The sequence below is a fragment of the Hemicordylus capensis genome, chromosome 3, assembly GCF_027244095.1.
Source record: "Hemicordylus capensis ecotype Gifberg chromosome 3, rHemCap1.1.pri, whole genome shotgun sequence".
In the NCBI taxonomy this organism is placed as follows: Eukaryota; Metazoa; Chordata; class Lepidosauria; order Squamata; family Cordylidae; genus Hemicordylus; species Hemicordylus capensis.
In genome coordinates, this window is record NC_069659.1 from 118,843,493 (window position 1) to 118,867,942 (window position 24,450).

The following is a 24,450-nucleotide window of genomic DNA, read 5'->3' on the forward strand; positions in this document are numbered from 1 at the left end:
GCTGCATTTTAAAAAAACAAAACAAAACAAAATCATCAGAGACAAACTACATGTGGCTGAACATCATGTGTCTGACCTCAAGAAATCATGCAAAAGAGACACCTGAAAGAATCCTTTAGCAGGGAATAAATCTACATTTTGCTAACAGAACTGATTCCAAGGAAGCCTCTACAAGCAGGAAGAATCCCCCACCCACCAACCCAGATCTTCTTCCAAACAGAACTGTAAGACCACTTCTCAATAACATCAAAGTTGTACTCAAAATTCATTCCTGATCAAGACCAAAAAAATAGAGTTCTTATATCATATTGCACTCTAGAATGCTAAGCAAATTCCAGCCTTCACTAATATGACAAATCCCACAGACTAACAAGCTATCCTGATTACACAGTAGCGGAAATGGGGATTTGGCAGAATGAAGCTGCTTGAGTGATGGGGGGACCTAATGGACAAATAAAGTAGGGCACTATGAAAGTGTAGGAGAAAAAGAAAGATGAGAATGAGATAAAAGCAGGATGCACTTCGGCTATACAGCTATAAGAACACAGAGGACTAGATACAAAGTTTTTCACACAACTATTTTTGCACACAGTAAAATGTGCAATTGTTACTAAATCAGTCTGTGGGTTTCAGAAATTTTATTTCAAAAGGCAGCATCTTGTTGAGGGTCTATCACATTTTTCAAGCACTCAAACACCAAGATTTTGTCTCAGAAAGTGTAATTTCCCCTGTTGATGCAACCATTTTTGGGTTTGCCATGTGGAATGGAATTGCTCAGGAGTCACAGGCACCTATTGGATATTATTTGAGGCATGAAGGAGAACATAAGAACAGCCCTGCTGGATCAGGCCCAAGGCCATGTTTTCCACAGTGGTGCACCAGATGCCTCTGGGAAGCCCACAGGCAAGAGCTAAGGGCATACCCTCTCTCTTGATGTTGCTCCCCTGAAACTGGTATTTAGAGGCATCCTCTCTGGGGATGGAGATGGCCTATCACCACCAGACTAGCAGCCATCAATAGACCTGCCCTCCATTAGTTTGTCTAAGCCCTTCTTAAAGCTATCCAGGCTGGTGGCTGTCACCACATCTTGGGATAGAGACTTCCATAGTTTAATAATGTACTATGTAAAAAAGTACTTCCTTTAGTCAGTCCTAAATTTTCTGGCCTTCAGTTTCATGGGATGACCTCTAGTCACTCCGAGATGTGGCTGTAAACAAAGAAATTGGACCGGGGATCCAGATGCATGCCCCATCCCTATACTGGGGACCCCAGCTAAGTAGACTTGAGAGTTAACTATAGCAAATTAATTGGCATCCAGGACCACTCTAAACTTAGAGTGAACCACCTCTCTCTCCTCCCTCTTTTCACAGGATAACAACACGCTAACAAGACGATTATGCCAAGCAGAAAGAAAGGCAGATAAGGTAGCAAAGTCATGTTCTCCCCATCACAAAGGACGGGAGTCAGTGAAGTGGGCATACAGGTGGATTTTATTGAAATTATTGATAGGATTACTGGAGAGCACATACCAGCACAGATATTCTTTCACACACCTGCATAATCTGATTTTCATCACAATCAGCCTTACTTGCAAAAGGCAAACCCTCCATTGTTACACACAGAAAGAATGATCAGACACAATGCATTTCATGTAGGCCCTCTTGGCCTTTCTAATCAGCAAAATACGGCAGAAGAAATGTGCCCCCAAGGCACATCTCAGGATATAAGTATCCCCAGTTCAATGACCCAGTGTACTCCTTTGGTCTTGCCACCTGGGACTCCAACAAGCGATCTTCGTGCCCCCTTGTATGCGATACTTGGGACTCCATCCTGTGCTCTCTTGTACCCTGAAAAGAGCTCGAAATCACTATCTGGACTAGTCCTTTTCCCGATCCACCCAGCTCACCTCGTACCCATTAGGGATGTGCACAGAACTGTTGGGGGCCGGTTAAAAGGAGGAGGTGGGAGCACTTACCCCTCCCTCTGCTTTCCCCCTGCTGGCGCTTGCTTGAAAACCGGTCTGGCAGGGTGTCAGCATACCTCCCTGCCACCCCGTCCGCTCCTCGGCCTGGAAGTAGGCCAAAGTAGCTCACGCGTGTGCACACATCAGGCATGCACACATGCATATCGTGCGCATGCGTGTGAGTTACTTCCACCTACTTCCAGTCCGAAGAGCAGATGGGGTGGCAGGGAGGTATGCTGCCGCCCCGCTGTACTGGTTTTCAAGTGAGCGCAAGCAGGGGAAAAGCAGAGGAAGGGGTAAGTGCACCCCCCCACTCTTAAAGTTGTCCCACTCCCTTTGAACCCTTTGAACCACCATGTGTTGCAACCTGTTTGGAGGCCTGTAAAAGGTTCGTGCACATCCCTAGTACCCATAGGAAGCAGGACCCATGGAGAAAACCTCATCGTGGGTGTTTTCCCTCCATCCCTCTACTAATCTCTGCCAGTCTCCTGGTTCTCCACCACACTGATGGAGCGAGGTTCTGCAGCCAGAAGCCCCATTGTTCAGATCAGGTGAAAGTGAATGCTTGCCTCACTCTTGGGCCCCCCAATCTATCTTTTTCTTAAATCCAAGCTACCTCCATCTTTACAGTCTCTTTCTCTTGCGTGCCTGGGAAGAGAAAGAGACTTAAAAGATGGGGGTAGCTGGGATTTAAGAAAGAGATAGATTGGGGGGCCCAAGAGAATACATCTCATTATGGTTAAAAGGGCTTAGTCAGCCTGAAAAGCACTATAAGGTAAACTATTTATTGAAGAGTTCTTTAAATTAATGCCAAAGTAAAAATATTTTGAGGCAATATAGCAGGCTTTTGAGCTGTTGCCTTTTCAATTAAAAACTTCAGCTTGTACAGGTGTGATAACTTCTTATAAAGTTTTTTCACCAAATCTTCCACAATCAATATCTATACATTTTACATTTTTAATCTTTTCTTCTGAAAAAAGTGATACTGCACAAAATCTGTCTTTCTTCAGGATATCCAAATAGATAGAATGTTTGATAGTACATTCAAAAGCTACATTAACTGTGCATTTATCACCAGAGATTACTGATTCTCCAGGAAAAGAGTTCATAGGAGAAACTAGAAACAGAAGGATGAGAAAACAGCTCTCATAAATCCATAAAGAAAGTAAGTGGTAGTGGCATTAAAAACAACCATTTTCAGTGTATTTCCCTTAAATACATTTTCCTTGAAATTTCAAGCCATCCGCCTTGCTTGCTCATTACTGAAGCTTTACAAAAGCCAAACATTAAACCCACTGCCCATCTACATTAACATGAACATTGAACACAATGTTGAATATATTTTGCATTCTAGGCATTAGGCTTCCATTTAAAATATTTCTGGTCTTGTGGGGGGCGGGGGTTATGGCCAGTGTTTAGAAACCAAAAATGTCCAGAGAATGCTTCTATTGATTAGGAAACTATAATTCTTAGCAATGCTATTTCTCTTTCCTATTCTTTTCTACACCGATACCCCAATTTCTCTGGAGTTCCCACCAATAATTCTGCCTGATGATCTTAGTACTCTCCATCACAACTGTACTCAGGGCCGGCTTTAGGGGATCTGGCGCCCAGATGCAACACTCTGTTGAGCGCCCTTAGTTATCGTGAAAAATAAAAATTCAAAATACAATTAGTGTGTATTCAAAATTTAATACACAAAGATTTTATGTACTTATGTACATAACATTGTATATAATATAATTATATATTTTTATTATTTTTTTATTTTTTAATTATTTTGCATTTATATCCCGTTCTTCATCCAAGGAGCCCAGAGTGGTGTACTACATACTTAGGTTTCTCCTCACAACAACCCTGTGAAGTAGGTTAGGCTGAGAGAGAAGTGACTGGCCCAGAGTCACCCAGCAAGTATCATGACTGAATGGGGATTTGAACTCAGGTCTCCCCAGTCCTAGTCCAGCACTCTAACCGCTACACCACATTTATACACATGTTACATGGAAGATGCTGAAAGGCATCATCTCATACTGCGTGGAAGATGGCAATGGTAAACCCCTCCTGTATTCTACCTAAGACAACCACATGGCTCTATGGTCACCAGGAGTAGACACCAACTCAATAGCACACTTTACCTTTACATGTCCAGAACTGAATGAGGAGAGAGGGAGAGAGAGAGAGAGAGAGAGAGAGAGAGAGAGAGAGAGAGAGTGTGTGTGTGTGTGTGTGTGTGTGAGAGAGAAAGAGAGAGAGAGAGAGATATTCTTTAAACTAAGGTGTAACATATAAGTAAGGTATTAATTTCATAGCAATTCACTGGCAGCATGAACAACCACCTTCACTAAATCCTTCTTACTCCCCTCTATCTCATCATTGAAACTTACACAAGATCACACACAGGCTTTTTTCTTTGTGCCAATTAATCTAAATTTTGTGCATACATTCACGATTAAGCAGGCAAAACACTCGTTGCTCCTTATTTTCTTGCTTGCTCCTTATTTTCTTCCTTGCTCCTTATTTTCACCCTTTAAAAAATAGTCCCTACCTATGCCTGTAAATTCTACTCAATTAACTCAAAATAATCATACTGAAAATTAAATTGAACATTATACTGCATTAAGCAACTAAAACATACTGCATTTTTGCGTTTTTGCCCTGGATACTACAGGCACTGCATGTTTTGCATTCAATACTCTGCCATCCCCAGAATCACAGACACAGAGTGATTCCATGCCTGGTATCTCCCCATTTCACAAAACATCCCCCATATGGACCCCTCCATTTTTGCTTACTGTTTTTGAAATAGGAATGATAAAGGATGCTTCCTCTTTGAAATGATACTGTGCCTGTGGTCTTGCTCCCCACGTCTCCTTTCTCCTCACTCTGTTCTGAAGAGCCTCACGCATGAGGTGAGTATATGCATGTACAGAGAGTCTAGCCCAGAGAGCAAGCAAGGGGAGGAGTAGAGCCTCTTTCTATGTGGCTCTGGTCAAGTTTGTTTGAGAGTCCCTTTGCAAAACAAAGAGAGTCCCTTTGTTTTGACTTGATGACTTGTTGACTCAGACTGAGCAGAACAAAGGGAAGCCACCCCACCCCCCACCTCTGCTTAGTCTGTCTATCTTTGCAAATTGCAATCCACTTGTATGCAGATTCCCTGAAAGAGACAGGCAGGCGCTGCGGAACACACAGGAGAGGGTCAGAGCTCAGGCTGAGGGCACAGCGCACTCTGAGACTGTTGTTGCTTTTCTTCAAGTTCCATCGGCAGCGGCACCTTCCCAGCCCAGTGAGTGGCGCTCTGCACCTTCCAGCAAGCTGTGCCCGCCCCGATGCAATGCGTCTCTTGCTTCCTCGGAAGAGCCGGCCCTGACTGTACTCCAGTTATGATTCTCAGATCACTTTTAGCTTGCACTTCTGAGTTCCCGCAACAAGAAGTTGATAGTTCAGTGATAAGCCAGAGTACCAGATAAGTTCAATGATAAGCCACAGCATCACTGGGGATGGGGGAAGTGGGAAGAGCCTGATTGAAAATATGAAATTCATAAAAACAGCTGTTGACTGATATCACCATTGCTGACTGAAGAATGCTGACACAAATGCCTGGGTTGTATCCAAAGAAAGTTAGTCATGACTAAGCACCATTTAAATCAATAAGACAAATTACACATGATTGAGTGCCATTAATTTAATTTAGACTTTATGATGAGCTTCCTTTTGGATACAACCCCCTCATTAATAACCATGACCTATATAATTTAAAAATATTTTAAAATGTGAAGTTTTGCTCTCTGTATTTGGCATGACATATTTTAACAAAGCTATAATCCTATTAGCCAATTGTCACAGTTCCAAAAAGTAATATGCTTTTAATTTAAGTAATATGTCCATTTTTTCTTGCAGATTTTCACACCAGCATCTTGCCCCACTGGACTGCAAAGCTGTATTTGTAAATTTCTCCTCATCAAGTTTAAAAAGTTATGGTTATTCAACTGGAATTGCTATAGAAAAACAAAAATGCATCAACAACACCTGTAACTCAGAGACATACTAAGGTCATTCACATGACCATAAATCCCAGGGTTGGGGGGGTAGGCAAGAGCATTGTTATCTTCCCTCATGACTGGCTGTTAGTTTCCTTCCCACCGTGCAGCCACACAATCACCACTTCAGCAAGAAGACTGGCAAGAGAGAGGCTGGCAGAAGAACAGCAGCCCTCCAGAGAGCCTACAAAGTACCGCACTCCTCGTGCAGTACATTGAAGGTAGTCTAGAGGCTGGAATGCTCTTTCCCCCAGCCTCTATGGTACAACAGGCTGCAGGCAGTACATGCTGTCACACGACCTGGGATTGGGTTAAGTGGACAGGTGCACACCCCCTTATCTCAGTAAAAGCCTGGGTAAAAATCCTGGGCTAGCCAGTGGGACAGCATCATGCTTCACATGAGCAGCCCTACCCAGGTAGGGTTGCTCAAGCCCAGGTAGGGATGCTCATATGAACAGCTCAATGTGAGTTATGGATAGTGGCTGAGATCCTGACTTGCTTATGGAAGGACACTGCACTAATACAAAGCTGATGTGCTAGCTATGTGTGTTAAATCTGGAGCCTGTGTTCCAGACTAGAGCTACACAACTGCAAATATGCTTGTGCAACAGTTTAACCTACAGCATGCCTCATTTGTTTTACAGAGAAGCTTTTTACAAGAACACTATAGCACAATACAGGCAAGCCTCATTATCCGCTGATCTGATATCTGTGGTTTCGCAAATCCACGGACAAGTAATTTACACCCAACCTTGACATACGCAGAAAACAATTTCTTAATTTTGCATATCCAGTTTGGATGGCCGGAAATTACCTCGGAGGTCATTTCCGGCCACCATTTTGTAAAAGGGCACAATTTTGTGGTTCATTCTGTACGAAGAAGCTTTTTTTCCATAAGAAAATCAAGGAATAATGGAAGAATTTGGACTTCTGAGGGAAATTGCTGGATAGCTGGAGGCCTGCAGAGCATAGCAGGGCATTTTATTTTGCCCTTTTTATTTATTTTATTTATTTGCCATTTCCCCCACAAATTTTGTGCCCCCGGGAACCTAACCTAACTATGTAGTTTTTTAAAATGCTAATTCAACTTTGCTCCTTATGCAAACATTCTATCAGTCAGAATATCAGCCAGACAATTTTAAGCATAAAGTATATATCTGGATTAGGATGTCTATTGACAGAATATCCTCAGTATTCAAATAATGAAAAATGGAGCATGACTGTGTAACTTGGCTAACAAAAGGCAAAAGAGTGCTATTACAGCAACACACAGCGTGTCGGGGGAGAGGGAATTGATGATGCCTCAAAATTATCCTTAGTGTAAGTGACATTTTCAAGTTTGTTTAACTTTTGTAAAGCCTTCCCAGTCTGCCAAAGTCATGTTACATTTGATTTGACAGATACATTGCGGGGGTGGGGGAGAAACTCAAAAAGTTGCACAAGACCACAGTAGTGGTTCTGAGGCTTGAGCATGCTCAGCCAGTATCATCACAACACAGATTCTTCTGGCTTAGAAACAACTGCTTCACTTCATGGGTCATCTATAAAGATCTACATCAGTGCTCAAACACAGCTTTCAAGTCCCCTCAGGTACAAGTGGTGATGGAGAATGCAGAGAGAATAAAGCTGAATAAATACCAGAAAAGACCTAGAACATTATAAGAATTGAAGTAAAACAGTATCCACTTACATTTGCATAATGTTAGAACAACTCTTGCAAGAAGCTACTCTTCCAGTTATTCATTCATTCATTCAAATTAAACAGCAATGGAACAAGGTTCACAGAGAAAATGTGGAATTCCTCCAATAGGAGATTTTCCAGAAATAATCATACAGGGATCTGTCAAAGAGGTTTTAGATATCTTGCACAAAGCAGAAAGATACCACAGAATCCTTAAAAACTCTTAGATTATTCTATATTACTCTCCTTTTCAATATAAACAAACTTTTAGCATAAGAATTCTGGGTGGGAAATGACATTTTGAAAAATGTATACATTTTTTGAAATAAGTATATGCAACAGACAATTCTGTCCTGAATCTCGAGTGAATGAGATTTTCTTTAAATTGTCATTTTGATAATCAAACATGGAACAGACTCCACTACAAAGGTAAAATAAAATGTCTTTAATAAGCACCAATGAAACATAATGCACACAAAATTCAAAGTTAAACCAGAAATAACTTCTAGCTACTAGTGACTCATACCTTCTTATACCTTCTTTGACTTGATCATAAAAATTGCAATTAAAGTTTCATACCATATATTGGATACTGAATTTTTTATCTAGTTTCCCTGAAAAATATCCATAATATATTCAAAACAATCTCTGGAGTCTCATTTGCAGAGAGTTCCAAATAATTTCTACCAAGACTAAAAAGAATAATTTCTTAAAGGGGTGGGGGAAGCTAATGGGATTCATCCTCGTACTATACTCCACACACATTCAGGCATACAGTCCAGGTTACAACTTTCTCTTTTTTCCTTATCTCACCTTTTTACTTAAATTCACCTAAACAATTTACCTGCCACTGACAACTTTCCCCTCTTTCTTCAACTTTTGAAATTCACTAGACTGGCAGATGCTGCTCCTGTCTGACAGATTTGCAAATTCTATTTACTTTGCATAGCACTTTGGCACTTTTCTGACAAAATTTTTTATTGTACTTTACCTGGAATACTTTCTTCTTTTGCTCATAATTTGTATCTATTATGGAAACTCCAATATTATCCAGTAGCCGTTTTCTTTGCAATAGACAATATAATGATTTCCCACAGCTCTTTCAGAAAGAAAAACTCACAAATCCCTGTGCTTAAGAAGAAAAGCTTCTCCTGCTTATAGAGCATCCTCCCTCTTAAGTCATTAGATAATGAAGAAATGTTTAGCGTGTGGACTCATCATGTGAATATCACCAGATTCTTCTATACAAAATGTGCTTGCTACACTTTTTTCTACATTACACACATTTCCAGCTCTTGGGAGAAGACAGCTACTTCTATCAACACTTATACAAGAGCATTCTTTTTTTATTTTTCTAAGCAAAGTCATTAACTTATTTTGAAAAAGCTATCTCAGAACTTGTGCCCAAGTAGTGAGACTCAAGCAAATTGGATCTCTCCAAGTTTCACACCAGCAGGCAGATGAGAAGCAGGGAAGAGAAGGGCACAACTTTGAAAATTAACCACATGCAAAGAAATAAATGATGTGGTATTTGATTCTCACATCCACTGGCTACACTCCCTACATACGGTAGCAGAAAGATTAAATTCAATCAAAAAGTATCCAATAACAAATATCATAGAAAACTGGAAGGACACTGAAAGAACCCAGAGCCTGAACATGTACAAGGATGTTACATTCACACAGTAGCGCTCTTCAGATGGTAACAAAAAGGGATCCTATACCCACATACATTGTTCCAAGCATTCACCCACATGCCCCAGACCAGTGCTGACTCACTCAGAAGTCTCACCCTCATACTGTCTCTGCAAAGACAAATGCTATAAGCATGTTCAGTGCTGGGGTGAGGCTTGCGCCAGGCTGGGGCTTGCAGGCATACTCCTGGTACACTATATGCAGCTACGTCACTTTTTTTTTTTTTAACATTTGAAGGGAGTTTTTGAAAGGCATATTCATAATCGGAAGAGGACATCAACAGACACTGCCTAGATGTACATAGCAGGCTGTATAGGAATATGAGAAACTAGCTGATCCCTCACAAAGCATCTGTGCAGCAGTACACTCCCCCCCACCTTCTGCCCTACTCCCCTCCCCCAAAGCCCTCTGCCCCAGTCCCCTCCAAGCCTTCTGCCCCAGCTTGCTCCCTCCTCCGTTTTCCCTTCTCTCTCTTTTTCTCTCTCTCATTCGTGCTTCCTCCACCCCCCCACCTTCGCTTTTTAGCCTGCTTGTGTTTTCCCTGCTGGCCGTTGCCGCCGCCTCCTTCCTCCAGTCCCTGGTGTCAGGCGGCCAAGCGTTCAGCCGGCTCCTTCCTGCATGGCCCTTCCTGCATGGCTCCTTCCTGCATGGCTCCTTCCTGCATGGCCCTCATCATAGAGAGCATCTTCCGAAGCGGCCAGCCATGTCTCTGCCCAGCCAGGCTCCACCGCTTTCTCTCCCCACAGCTTCCCCCCTCCCTTCTGCCCCAGTCCATTCAGTTCTCCTCTCCGCTTGCCTGCTTTCCTTCCTTCCCTTCCCTCCCCAAGCGGCCACTTCCCTACGTGGCCAACCGCTGCTCAGCCAATCCGGCGCCTCCACCACCCAGCCAATCCACTGGGTTGCCAGGACTCATCTCCACAGAGGCACATCTACAAGAATTAATATAATAGATAAATGAACAGACAGACTCACTCACTTGCTGCAGTGGCTTTGGGACAGGGTTACTTCCAGTGCTGCTCCTATTCATCAAATATGCAAACTAATATTTTGTGTTATGATAAGTAAAGTTGAATATCCTAACACCAGCAGTGTAGTCTACCCAATGCAGTATACAATTATCCTTCCAGTTCAAAGAGTTTGTGAAGAGTCAGCATGAAAAGATGAGTCCTACAGCCCCTCCAAAGCCAGAACAGATGTGCTTGAATCCACAAACTTGAGTCAGTCACTGAGAATCAAATCCCTGCTTCTTGTAAAGGTTGCCCTTCTTTTCTGTAATTATGGCAATGGAGATCTTAACAGTGGAGAAGAAACGCACATGGGGAGTCCAAAATATGCCCCATTTGCATTAATTATTTTGATGTAAACCACTTCATGAGGATTTTTTTTAGCCTAGAAAGTGGTAATGTATATAGGCCCAGGACCATGACTTTAAAGATTAAAACAGCACCTTGAATTGGATCTGGAAGTTTACTAGTAGTAAGTGCAGCAACTTGAATATACTCCACACCTTTACACATCCTCAGGAAGACGGGGTGAAGCACTTTGTGTTGAAACTTTCATCATCTTCAAGGGCAATCTCACAAACAGTGTATTGCAGCAATCAACTGGAGATGTAACAAAGATGTGAATAAGCATGGTGAGAAAAGGGTATTCAACATCTGCATTAAATGTAGATGACAAAAGGCACCCTTGGCTAAAGGCATCACCTGTGCTACAGGTGTAAAGGTGAATCCAAAAGCATAACCAGGCCACGAACCTGCTTCCATGAGCCATAGCGCATTGGTAGAGCATCTGTTTTGCATGCAGAAGGTAGCAGACTCAATCTATGGGATTTCCAATTAAGGTTGAAAAAGATTTCTGCCTGAAACCTTTCTTTGGCTGTCAGAGAGACTGAATGAGTCTTGGGTTTGGTTTTTATTAAGCCGAGGAGCTGTGGTTGGTTAGGCTGAGGGATGTGTCTGGAGGAGCAGAAAAGTGGAGATGGTGTGGGGACAGCAATATCACAAGTAGCGGGCAGAGGGAGATATGGTGGTGGGAGTTGCGTAGGCCATTACAGGGAGAAACGGTTCAGGCAGTTGAGGCCTGTTCCTTTTTCTGGCTCTTCTCCCAACCCTGTGGTCCCAGGGAGCTCTGAGAACACTCCCTCAAGGATTAGGATGCTGCTATTGAATGCCAGGTTGGTCAATGCAAAAACACCTCTCATCCACGATTTGATTGTGGATGAGCAGGCTGACCAGGTATGTGTGACAGAGACCTGGTTGGATGAGCTGGGCGGGGTTGGTCTTTCTCAGCTCTGTCCTCCAGGTTTCCTCTGCCTCCATTGCATCTGCTCAGTGCAGACTAGCAGAGCTGTTTCATGTAGCAAAGACATTGCTGCACACATCCCCCCAGGTAATGGGGGAGGAATCATCTACAGCCTGTTGTGATCAGTTTGCATGTCATTTTGCAGATAAAGTCGCTTGCATCCATTCTGATCCGCACTCCAGAGTTTTGACAGTTCCAACAGACGTGCCTCTGGTACTATCTGGTCCTATTGTGTTAGATTCTTTTCAGTTGGTGCAGCCTGAGGATGTGGACAAGATCCTGGGCAGTGTGCGGGCGACATCGTGTGATCTTGACCCTTGCCCTTCATGGCTAATAAAAGCTGCCAGGGAGGGGACAGGCAGATGGTTGGAGATTATTATTATGCCTCATTAAGGGAGGGCAGGATGCCATTGTGCCTCAAGGAAGCGATGGTAAGACCATTATTTAAAAAGCCCTCCCTTGATCTGTCCAACCCAGACAACTGTAGACCTGTCTCCAACCTGCTCTTTTTGAGCAAGGTGATAGAGCGTGTGGTGGTGTCCCAGCTGCAGAGGGTCTTGGACGATACAGATTATCTGGACCCTTTTCAATTTGGCTTCCGCCCCAGAGATGGAACTGAAACTGCCTTGGTCGCTCTAGTGGATGACCTACACCGGGAACTAGACAGGAGGAGTGTGTCCCTGTTGGTTCTGCTGGACCTCTTGGTGGCGTTATATACCATCAACCATGGTATCCTTCTGAACCGCCTCTCAAGTATGGGAATCGGAGGTACAGTGTTGGAGTAGCTCCGGTCCTTTCTTAGGGTGAGGGTCCAGAAAGTGGTGCTGGAAAACTATTGCTCAGCTCTGTGGCCATTGGCCTGTGGGGTCCCTCAAGGTTCGGTTTTGTCCCCCATGCTGTTTAACATATACATGAAACTGCTGGGAGAGATCATCCGGGGATTTGGACTGAGCTGTCAGCAATATGCAGATGACACTCAGCTCTATCTCTCCTTGTCACCTGATCCTAAGGAGGCGGTGGATGTCCTGAATCGGAGGCTGGAGGCCGTGATGGGTTGGATGTGGACTAATAAACTGAGATTGCATTCGGACAAGACGGAGGTAATGTTGGTCAGTAGGAGAGCCAATCGGGATGAGGAGATTTTACTGGTTCTGGATGGGGTTGCACTCCCCTTGAAGGAGCAAGTACGTAGCTTGGGGGTATTACTGGACCCGGCTCTGCTTCTGGAAGCTCAGGTGGAGGCAGTGGCCAGGGGTGCCTTTGCACTGCTTCAGCTAGCGTCCCTTTTGTCGAGAAGTCAGATCTGACCACAGTTACCCATGCCTTAGTCACATCACGGCTGGATTACTGTAACGTGCTCCATGTGGAGCTGCCCTTGAAGAATATCTGGAAACTGCAGCTAGTGCAAAATGCGGCAGCTATCTGGAGCTGCCCGGTGGAGCACTCCCCTTTTGAAAGAATTATCACTCTTTCACGATCACTTCCCTTTTGAAAGAGTTTCACTGGCTACCAGTTTGTTTATGGGTCCAATTCAAGGTGCTGTTTTTGACCTTTAAAGCACTTAACGGTTTGGGCTCAGGATACCTGAGGGACCACCTGCTCCCAAGGGTTTCTGCCTGCTTGATGAGGTCATGTGAGGGGGCTCTACTCCAGATGCTGACAATGAAGGAAGCTCAGTTGTCATACACATGGGACAGGGCCTTCTCTGTTGCTGCCCCCAGACTTTGGAATGCTCTCCTGGAGGCTATTTGCTCCTTGGTCTCCATAATGGCTTTTAGAAAGCATGTGAAGACTTGGCTTTTTACTCAGGCTTTTATGTGATTGTCTCCATTGCTGCTTCTTTGTATATTGTATGGTTATTTTCATGTATGTATTTTTTAAAAAATAATTAGATCTGTTTTTATATATTAGCATCATATTTTAATTGTGTGATTTTTATAGTCCTGTTTTAATTTTTTTCTTTGTGAACCGCCTTGTGATTGTTTTTAATGAAAGGTGGTATATAAATTTAACAATAAATAAACAATAAATAAATAAGTATAAACAACACTGAGCTAGTTGGACCAATGGAATGTATGACTCAGCATAAGGCAGCTTCCTATGTTCCTATGGGTCACAACCCATCAGCCATGGACAGAGATGAGTATCTGGTCTCCTTCTTGTCTAAACTGAACAGAAATGCTCATTCTCATCCACGAGCATCTGGACCACAGTCTTCAGGCATTAGCTTAGGACCAAAGCAGAAGCTCCTGGCTTTTATGTTTACAAGACATATTGCTTTTCATGAAGAAATACTGTTACTACATTTATAATGTGGGATATTTCAAAAGCATTTTGTGGTGCTATGATGGCTATCTAGGAAGAAAGGTAGACAGGTAGACAGGTAGACAGGTGATCTATGGAGGAGTACCATCTTATTTATTTGTTCTAAATATTTATACCCCCACCTTTTGATCAAAATGATCCCCAGGAGGCTTACACAGATAACAATACATCAAAACAAAAATAAATCCCCAGCCCTTAATCCTTCAGCAGAACAGAGGTCAAAATGTGCTTCCCTTCAGTTCTGCAGTCCCTGAGCAACTGGCAGTTCTAGCAAAGTTCTTTTAGACAGAAAGCAGGGAAACAAGCTCCCTACAACTGCTCCTTCTGTGCTTGATAATTGGGGCAGGCGTAGCTCTTTTGCGGCACAGGGTGAGTAGGTTGCATCAGGTGCAGGCACATAGAAGGGGCAGTAAGTGCAGGTCTTTACCACCTCAGGTGCTATCCCATGGGCCTCCCTGCCACCTGCTGCCACAGCCGTTCCTCACCACATTGAGGCATGCTGTTTATTTTCCCCTCCTCACTCTTCTGTAGTACACCAGGAATGCCCCTGACACCATTGCCTCATTTGGTGGCAGAATCTGAGACTGTGTGTTGCCATTGCCTCTGCCTCGACAGCATGGCCTGAGAATGCTGTACACACATCTATGGGTGGGGGAGCACCATGATGTCCTTTGCCCTAGGCAGTAAAATGTCTTGGACCACCCCTGAGTGGGGACCAGGCTGATCTTTCCCGTGTCATGGCATTCTTCCTGGGAGGCAAGGGGTGTGACTTCTTTATGGTCCTTTGGCTGATGACAGGTGCAAAATTGTGGTTCCCCTGCCTTTAATGGACTGCAGACATTGGCTAGGATCCATATAACTATTAAACTAGTTCCATGAACTATTTTTAGACATTTGTTAATTGAATCACATCTTCTCCATAGCTGTATAATAAACAGCTGTTGAAACTTCCACCCTCCAGTTGTGAAATAGCTCGCAGGCTAGGTGTTCAAAGGAAAAGAACATAGGAACATAGGATATACTGAGTCAGACCATTGGTCCATCTAGCTCAGTATTGTCTTCACAGACTGGCAGTGGCTTCTTCAAGGTTGGAGGCAGGAATCTTTCTCAGCCCTATCTTGGAGAAGCCAGGGAGGGAACTTGAAACCTGCTCTTCCCAGAGTGGCTTCATCCCCTGAGGGGAATATCTTGCAGTGCTCACACATCAAGTCTCCCATTCATATGCAACCAGGGCAGGCCCTGCTTAGCTATAGGGATAAGAAGTGTCAACCCATGCCAAAGTGGGAATATCAGATTCATCTCAGGCTACAAATAATCTTAGCATAGGCTCACACAATCACACTAAGGTCGGTAGCCCACATTAAACCTATATTTGAACGCTTGCATGAACCAGGCTAGATGATCAAACTGTAATTAATCTCCCGATTCTTCTTAAAAGTAAAGATCCTCTTTTTGTCTCATTGCCAGTTACTGCTGCTGTGATTGCTCGCTGTGCACAATGAAGCTTTGCAAAAAAATGTCACAGACCACACTTCTTGAATTTCATAGCTTTTAGAGGTCCATAGGTTATCATGGTATGTGTGTTTTCCATTATACGTGTGTGTCTGTCTGTCTGTGTCCACTGAGGATAACACTTCATGCATTTGACTGTTCATGAAAGTTTATGCCACAATATATCTCTTAAGATGCCACAGAACTCTTTTGTTGCAGAACCTTAAAAACTAACGTGGCTACCCCTCTGGAATCTGTTTTAGTAGTTCAGAGGGCTGCTTAAGCAACTATGTCTCTCACATTATGTCGATAAACTCAGAAGAAACTTCATTTTTAGATTAGCCCTGCTAAGCCAAGTTTGAAGAATTCCTTTTATTTTCTCTTCTTCCATGTTTGAGCTTGTGAATTCATTTCTTTTATAAATAGTAACAAATTATCAGCTAAGAGAATAAAGAACACATCTTTACAAGAAAAAAAGTTAGCTAACTGTGTATCCACTCAGTTATTTCTTTTATCACTTAGATGCTAAATTGTGATGTAGAGTAATCCATTTGAGAAAGTTTTTGAAAATATAGTAGAACATCTTCCCTACAGGCCTGAGAATATGTACAATCTACTTATAATTTCAGGCTAAGGCTTAAATTGCAATTGGCTGGGCTTCTATAACAACCTAAAATGGCATTAAAAATAAGGAACCATACCTTCGAAGTGCCTCTATGTCACAGGCAACGAAAAACATCCTTAGCACTAAAATCTTCTCGGTCAATATAACAGTGATAAGTGCAGAACAAATTGATCCTAAATAGAACCAGACTCCTTCTTGGTGCATTTCTACACTGAATAAAATCCATTAAAACCCACACAACCTTTTTTCCCTTCTTTACCAAACACATAATAATGGCCAAACTAGATTGTCAATGATGTTACTCCATGCTGGATAGCATGCAAAGCTGGCAATAGCATTTCTGTTACTTCAAATGGATAGTTCAAGGATGCCCCCATTTCATCACGAGTCCAGAACTTCATCATTACACCAGATCTACACATGAAAATTAAAGCTGACACATCGATAAGACTCTTGGATACAGTCCAACATTACAAAAACAAATGTCATTCATCTATGTCCTTTCAGAAATGTTAATAGTTTCACCATTCCTCCCAAAACAAAGACCTATGGCACACTAGCAGGGTAATGTGGAGTTTGCGAAAATCAGTATTCAGGTCAAGCATTCTACTGTACTTCTCCAGCTTCAAAAATGAGTAATGCACAAATGGTCTCGTTAGAAACCAAACCTATCCCTAGCACAATCAGTAGCTTTGTAATCAAGGAAATAGCAATATTTCTAGAGTAGTATCACCATGAAGAGAGTAATACGTTTCTTAATGTTCTCTCTTTAAATCAAATACATATTTAAAAATCCAGACCTTTAAATTACTAATCATTGTATAACTTGTAAACAGCTAAATGATATAGCCTTCCATCACAATTTAGACAACTCATATATTATGCTATTGAAGTGCTGCTCTGACACCACACTTACAAATATGAGTTCATAGAAAGCTATTTGCCTGGTCACCTATGGTAGGTAAGAATTGCATCCTGGTAGCTAGACGGGGAAGCTTTGTGAATGAAAAGTTTTTTTTCCCTACTGCCCACCCATTTCATTAAATTGATATTCCAGTAATGGTTCTCCATTAATGGTTATCGATTATGTGTGGGCAGATGGGCTAGCAAAGCTGTGAAGTTATTTGCAAGGATGTATATATCCAAATGCCTTCCAGATGATAAAATGTGTGACAGAGTTCATCCAGAGCACTCCTGCCTTCAGAAAGATCACATGTTCTATGCTCCTGACTTTATTGCTTGTGTCCATATCAACAATTCACAGAGAATCCAATAATGCCATATATATATATATATATATATATATATATATATATATATATATATATACATACACACACACACACACACACATACATATAAATTGGCACATTTACTGAGAATTATACATTATAAAAAGTTATTTAAAACAAACACTAGAAATGCATTGACTAAAAAACCAAAAAAGCTTGCAAATTTCCTTTATGTTTGAATCCTATAATTATTAATAAAGTATATCCCAAGCCCAATCTCTTCAACCTCCAAAAAGGAATTATTTCTTCAGTGTGGGAAAGACAAAGAGTATCTTGAACACAGTCCACAATATCCAAACAGAGATCAAATATGAGTCAATGCTTCTTCAATCCATGAAGAGATATAGCCACAAAGATTTTCTTATTACTATTCAAGATAAAAATAAATTCCAAAGTAAGGTGTCTTCATATTCTTTGGAATTCATTATTCTCCTACCAAAAAATAACAGTCTGGGGGAAGGCAAAGTTTGGGAAGCTTTCCCGCTGCCCACATACTAGGTAGGTTGTGTGAATGGCCCCACTCTGTGTCCTTCCCACACTGAAAAACTATTTGCTTTTGGATCCTGATGAGATTGGACTTGGGATATACGTTGTTAATAATTATAGGATTCAGTCATATAGTCATCCCTTGCCAACAGCTAGGGTTCCGTTCTGGCAAAACCTTGTCGTTGGCAAATTTGCAGTTGACGAGGCATTAAAGTCTATGGGGAACAGGGGGTTAGGGGAACCACGGCCACAAGAAGACTTAAATAAAGGGAAAATACCAAAAAAATGATTTTTAAAAATATCAAAAAATCCTGCAATATCACCAAGAGTCACCAAGAAGAATGAGCAGATTGAACTTCTGGAAAAAACTCAACTCCTCAACCCCACCAAAAAAAAACACCTCTCAAAGGCATTTTAAATTGGCAAGGGACAACAAGGTCAGCAAGGGTCACCAAGAGGAATGAGATCAAACCTCTGAACCCACCAAAATCGCTGAAACCCCCCACCCATCACTTAAAAAAAACCCCGCCAATCGCAGATACTTGGGATGCAGTTGGCAAGATCTGTCAAAATTTCCTATTTGCATTATACTCAGAACTGCAGCTGGTAAAACCATGGTTGGCAAGGGATCTATATAGGAAATTTCCACATTTTTATGGTTTTTTAGTCAATTTATTTCTGTTTTAATAACTGTGTTTATAATGAATAATTCTTAATAAATGAGCCAATTTATATTATAAATTTTTTTAGGAACATTATTAGATTATCTGTGGACCATTGCTCATTTTCTCAATCAAAATAACTCGGTTTGTCTTTGGGTCCATATCAAACCTTCTTCATGGCTGAATATGGATCATTAACACCCCTCAAGATCCCATCCACCAGCAGTTTACCTTTTTAGATGAACAGAGCACATTAAAGTTAGGAACAAAACCCATTAGCCCCTAGTGACACAGTGGTAAAAACTGAGCCACTGGTGGCGCAGTGGTAAAACTGTCGCCCTGTAACCAGAAGGTTACAAGTTTGATCCTGACCAGGGGCTCAAGGTTGACTCAGCCTTCCATCCTTCCGAGGTCGGTAAAATGAGTACCCAGAATGTTGGGGGCAACATGCTAAATCATTGTAAACCGCTTAGAGAGCTCCGGCTATAGAGCGGTATATAAATGTAAGTGCTATTGCTATTGCTATTTGCAATCAAACTGATGAAACCGATGTATTTTCTAAAAAATAACATATTTAATGCATCCCACTAAAGAAAAAAATAAAATAAGCTCCATTCTAAAGACAGCTTGATGGAATCAAGCAACCATTGCTTCTATTTATTAAAAATATTCGTGTGTGTGTGCTAGATGCATGCATTAAAGTAAAACACAAGGAGTATTGTATGCATACCCTTCCACAATTTGCTATACATTATTTCCTTCCTGTTTTATAAGCTTAAAATGGTAGAAAACTACTCTGCACAAGATTTCAAATGAACTTCTTTCAAGACTGAGGGACTTATGCTGGAATCTTAAACAAACTTACACGGAAGGGAGTCCCACTGAAAGTAATTAATTTACTTCCAACAAATTGCAGTTGGGTTGGATTTTGAATCAAAAACAGTCTTGTAATATATACCATCAGAGACGATTTCGTAAAACTGTATTTTATGTTAAAAAACAAACAAACCAGTTTTTGAGTGAAGCCCATTTTTATGTATAAAAATAGAAAGCAGATGCACTTAGTTCATATGATAGCTTACATATGAAGCAGCCTCTGTCTAGCTTCAGCTGTCAAGATTATAACAAGACACCTGCAGATATCACCTGAAGTGACCATACGATCTAAAGGTAACTTTCCAATGCAAAAGTTGTTCCTCAGTTCAGGCAAAACACACCCTTACCTTTCCTTTAAGAAAGAAGTTGCATAAATAAAAATGTATAAAGTGGCTTACATACAGTGCAGAAAGCCACGTTTCCAAAAGGGATGCAAATTCACTGGCTATGTGGGATTCACCATGCCACTGATGTTTCCAACAAATGTGGAAAATGCTCCATGTGAGGCTCCATGTGGATGATGCTGTAGTGTGCATCAATGCAGCTCCACGGGACTCCCAGCATTCCCAATGGGAGTCATGCAGAGCTGCAAAAATACCCAGTGTTATTTGCATAGAGCCTCTTCCACATTCACCTGGGTGTGTAGCTTGCTGTGCTGTATGTAAGCCAATAACTGTAAAGATGTATTATGGAAAACACCATCATAGCATGAAAGATCAGTTTCATATCTTCTCCATGAACTCTGAAGACAACTAAGGCTGCAATCCTACACACACATGGGGGAATATCCCACAGATCTCAGTGAGATTTACTTCTATAAAAACATAAGAACAGCCCTGCTGGATCAGGCCAATCTGATGCCCATCTAGTCCAGCATCCTGTTTTGCACAGAGGCCCACCAGATGCCCTTCGAAAGCCTACAGGCAAGAGATAGACATGCCCTCTCTCCAGTTGTTGTTGCAACTGGTATTCAGAGGCATCCTGCCTCTGATCCTGGAGATAGCCTATAACCATCAAGACTAGTAAACACTGATACCTGCAAGGATATACCAAGGTTTGAGTGGGCTCAGAGATGGGATTTTAAAAGGCGCCCCTTGCTGCCTCCCTCTCCTTCTTCTGGCCCCATGTCTTTGCTGCAGAAGAACATTAAATGTTCTTCTGCAGTAATATATCCATGTAATATAGTGTAGCAGATTAACAGAGGACAGGGCGTTAGGAGGTGTAAGCAACAGCAGAACCAAATACAACAGTACGGACTTTCTGAAATACAAGGGGGTAATTCATGCTTGCTATGACAAGACCAGCTCTCCTCCCCTTCTGTGGGTTCCAAATGAAGCTTCTGTTCCAAGCTTAACCATTTTTGTCAGGGCTTTAGCATGGTGGGATTTTTTTTTTAACACAATATTTTTCATTTGTTCAATTAAAACCAACAGTAAATATGAACAATGCATCACAATAAAAATACAGACAAATTCATCATTATTAATACCAAATAGGGCATATGAAATATCCACATCCTTTTGAACTGAAACATTTCACATCATATCATCTTTAAGTGCTCTGATTCCCCTCCCTGAACTCCTTGCTGTTCCTTCTCCAAAAATCAGTCTCAGCCAACACGTTCATCTCCATCCCCTTAATCAGGAGGCGAATTCCTCCACCACCCTTCTCTTGCAAAGGAACGTTCAGTATGAAGGACTCTGTCTCCAGCACTGCCCATCTCTCAGCTGCAACATCTCTTGCTCTCCTTTCATGGTCTTCCTTTGTACTGGGGTTTGTTCTAAGTTTGCTTAGGGTTGCAGCCTTCTTCAAGGCCACTCATTGTTTCACCTTCTAGCAGCAAAGGAACCCACGAGCCTCAAAGGTTTCATTTGGGCTCTAGTCCACAAAAAGCCTATGCTCCAAAAAGCTTTAATATCCAAGGTGCCACAAGACTTATCGAGTGGTTAGTTAGATTTACATACCACTTTTCAATCACTTTAAAGTGAAAGTTACATCCTACATCTCCCTACCACCACCCCTTAACCCTCTTTATGTCCGATTTCAGTTCATGTATTTCAAATCTCTTACAACTCTAATTTACTTGGAAATGGGGGTGGAGGGGGGAGGGAATGTAAACAGTGAGTAGCCTGCATCTTCTTATGAGCTTATAATTATCATCACACACACACATACACACTTAGTGCCATCGGCTGCCTGAAGCAATGATATACCGTATTTTACGGACTATAAGACGCTACGGACTATAAGACGCACCTTAATTTTAATCCAGTTTTTCAGAGTTTTAACATATTAAACTGTTAAAACATATAAGACGCTCCTGAATTTTGGCGGATATTTTTCGAGGAAAAAAGTGAGTCTTATAGTCCATAAAATACGGTACCCATGCCAGCCCAGCCTGCCTCAGGGACGGGAGAGAGAAAGAGCCAGGAAAGCAGCAGCAGTAAAGAGCAGACAGGATGAGACAGAGGGTCCTCGCGGAAGAAAAACACCTGGGGTGGAGGAGGAGGAGAGGAGTGATGTTGACATCAAGAAAAGGAGGTGGGGGAGGGAGGAGTATTCGTCGGGGGGGGGGGTTGATCAAAGGGAAGGAGGCAAGAGGTTTCCCTCCTCCACAAAGATATGTAGAATTTTTTAAAAGCGCAAGTGCCACCGCCACTGCCTCCTCCTCCTCTCTTCCTCCCTCAGCTTGTGCAGGAGCCTGGACTTTCTTTCCCGGGCTGCAAGACACCTGAGAAAGCCGTTTGATGAAATCCGTTTTCGAGGGAGCAGGGAGGGGAAAACACACAGAAAGAGCGACAACAAAGTCTCCAGAACAGGTATCAGGTGACTCGGGGGGGCGGGGCGTTGATCCCCCTGCCGGGGGAGGAACTTCTCTCTCATCTGCCTCCAAAGGGAGGGGAGACCCGGCCCCGCCTGCGCTGCTTCTGCCCCCCTGCCAACGCCACCCCCTGAATGCAAAGGTGTGCAGACAGGATGGTCGAAACTCTTACCTGCCAGTGGCTGCCAGTCCACCTTTCCGTCTGGAGTCCTGTGAGGGGGAGAACTGTAGGAGCTTCTTCCATTTTCTGGCCCCACTAGTCAGTCCCAAGATGGCAGCAGTTAGGACAGAAGGACATGCCAACAACAGAGACCCCAGCAACAGTGCTCTTTGTGTGCTCAGCACACTTAAGGGTCTGCATCCATGAGATGCGATGGTCCAATGGAGGCAGACAGGGCTGTGTCCTGTGAAGGTGGTGGGGTGGAGGGGGAGGGAATGCAGAGGTTTCTGCTGGGGAGGCGCAGGAGGAGCAAGCAGCACAGGCAGCAATCACCTACAGGCTGCTGGGGGGGTCCGACCCACTGATCCCTGGCACTGATCACCTGCAAGAGGAGGCGGCGGCAGTGGCAGCAGCAGGAGGAAACCTCAGAGGCTCTCCACATGTAGCCAGCATGTTTTTGCCACGCCTGCCCCACCCAGTTTATCGAGGAGGCCGCTACTCCTGCCTTGCTGCGTGAGGCAAACACACGCTAGCTGCACATGGAGAGCCTTTGTGAGCCCTGACACAGAGCAGCCTAGGCAAAAGAGAGATGGGGAAAAGAGGGAGGGAGGGAGAGAGAATGGAATACCGACGCCCAGGGGCAGTGGGTTGCAATCGGCAGGTGCAGTCGGGATGGATTGTGTGAGTTGCCTCTCTGGGGGGCCCTTTGAGGAGGCGGGCCGGGAGACAACTGTCTCCCCTTGCCTAATGGACGGTACACCCATGGATACCTGTCCTCCACGAATCTGTCTAAGCACAATGCTTAGAATTCTGCTGCATGAACAAGAAACAATCAGCAAGGTGCTCACTAAGTGATGTAAATATATATTTGGATATTTGATCAAAAAATGGGCTTCAGAGTGGGTATCACAGAGTGGGTGGGTGGGTGTTCTCTGCTGTCATCACCCCACCCTCTTTTCCCTTGGCCTCTGCTTCTTCCATGCCTTCTTTCATAGGTTCCTTGCTTTCTTTATTCTTCCCTGCCTCTGCACCTCCTCATTTGTACTCTCCCTCAGGCCTTTGCTGCCTTCTCCCTTCTCACATCGCTGCTTCCTTACTGCCTAGATTCCTCTATATTTTATTCACTCCATTTTAGTTATGGATCCCTCCTTCCTATTAATTCCATTCAGATTAATACTATATTACATATGTCCTTGAACTGATAAAAAAAAATTCTACATATTAAAAACAAACCACTAGAAGCATTTTAGGAACCCATTTATACTAGCATTTTCTATTCACGTTTTGCAAGGTTCCTATCAATGATGCAGCTCTATCTAGAGATCTAGCACAGAAAAATCTTAGGATGAGTTTAGGCATGTCATTACATACAAATGTGCAATTATCACTTGAGAACTGAAAGTTTAAAGTTATAGTCATTTACCAAAAGATAAAGTTATCAGAGATCATGTCCCTATGAAAGCAAGAGGTGAAAAGCTTATCACTAACACTACTATTACTATGGAAATTTATATACCGCTTTTCAACAAAAGTTCCCGAAGCAGTTTATATAGAGAAAGGTGGCTGTCACCCATCACATGAAAAGTATGTCTTAAAACTGAAAGTATTAGTTCTCCCACAGAAGGCTCATTTATACTGAACAAAACTAAATCTTGAGCTGGGACAGTTAACCTCACAGCTAAAATGTTAACAGTTTTTACACATTTCCTCCTGTGAAAATATAAAGGCGATATCTTTGGCTAGAATATTTGGAAACCTATAAAGAAAACGTTTTTACTGGGGAAGGCTATGGCATATACACCTTGGCAATACACAGTTTCACACCTGTGGCATTTTCTAACTTTAGTACGCATGGCACTATAAAGAATCATTTGTCATTTTGACAGGTACACCACCTGCAAGGCCCTGAAACACCATATCTGCTTTATTTCTGCAACGAACATTTTCCCTTGGATTACATTCCATTTCAGTCACCACCACTGAAGTGGACAAAGGTTATTAACTATAGTATGTTAACCAGTACATTCTGAAA

General features: G+C 42.6%; 1 protein-coding gene across 6 annotated transcripts in view; it reads right to left on the reverse strand.

Moving 5' to 3' along the window:
* The window catches only part of FRMPD4 (FERM and PDZ domain containing 4), a 564,699-nt gene that overhangs the window by 382,351 nt on the left and 157,898 nt on the right, over positions 1 to 24,450 (reverse strand). The gene's annotated exons all lie outside the window — the stretch shown is intronic.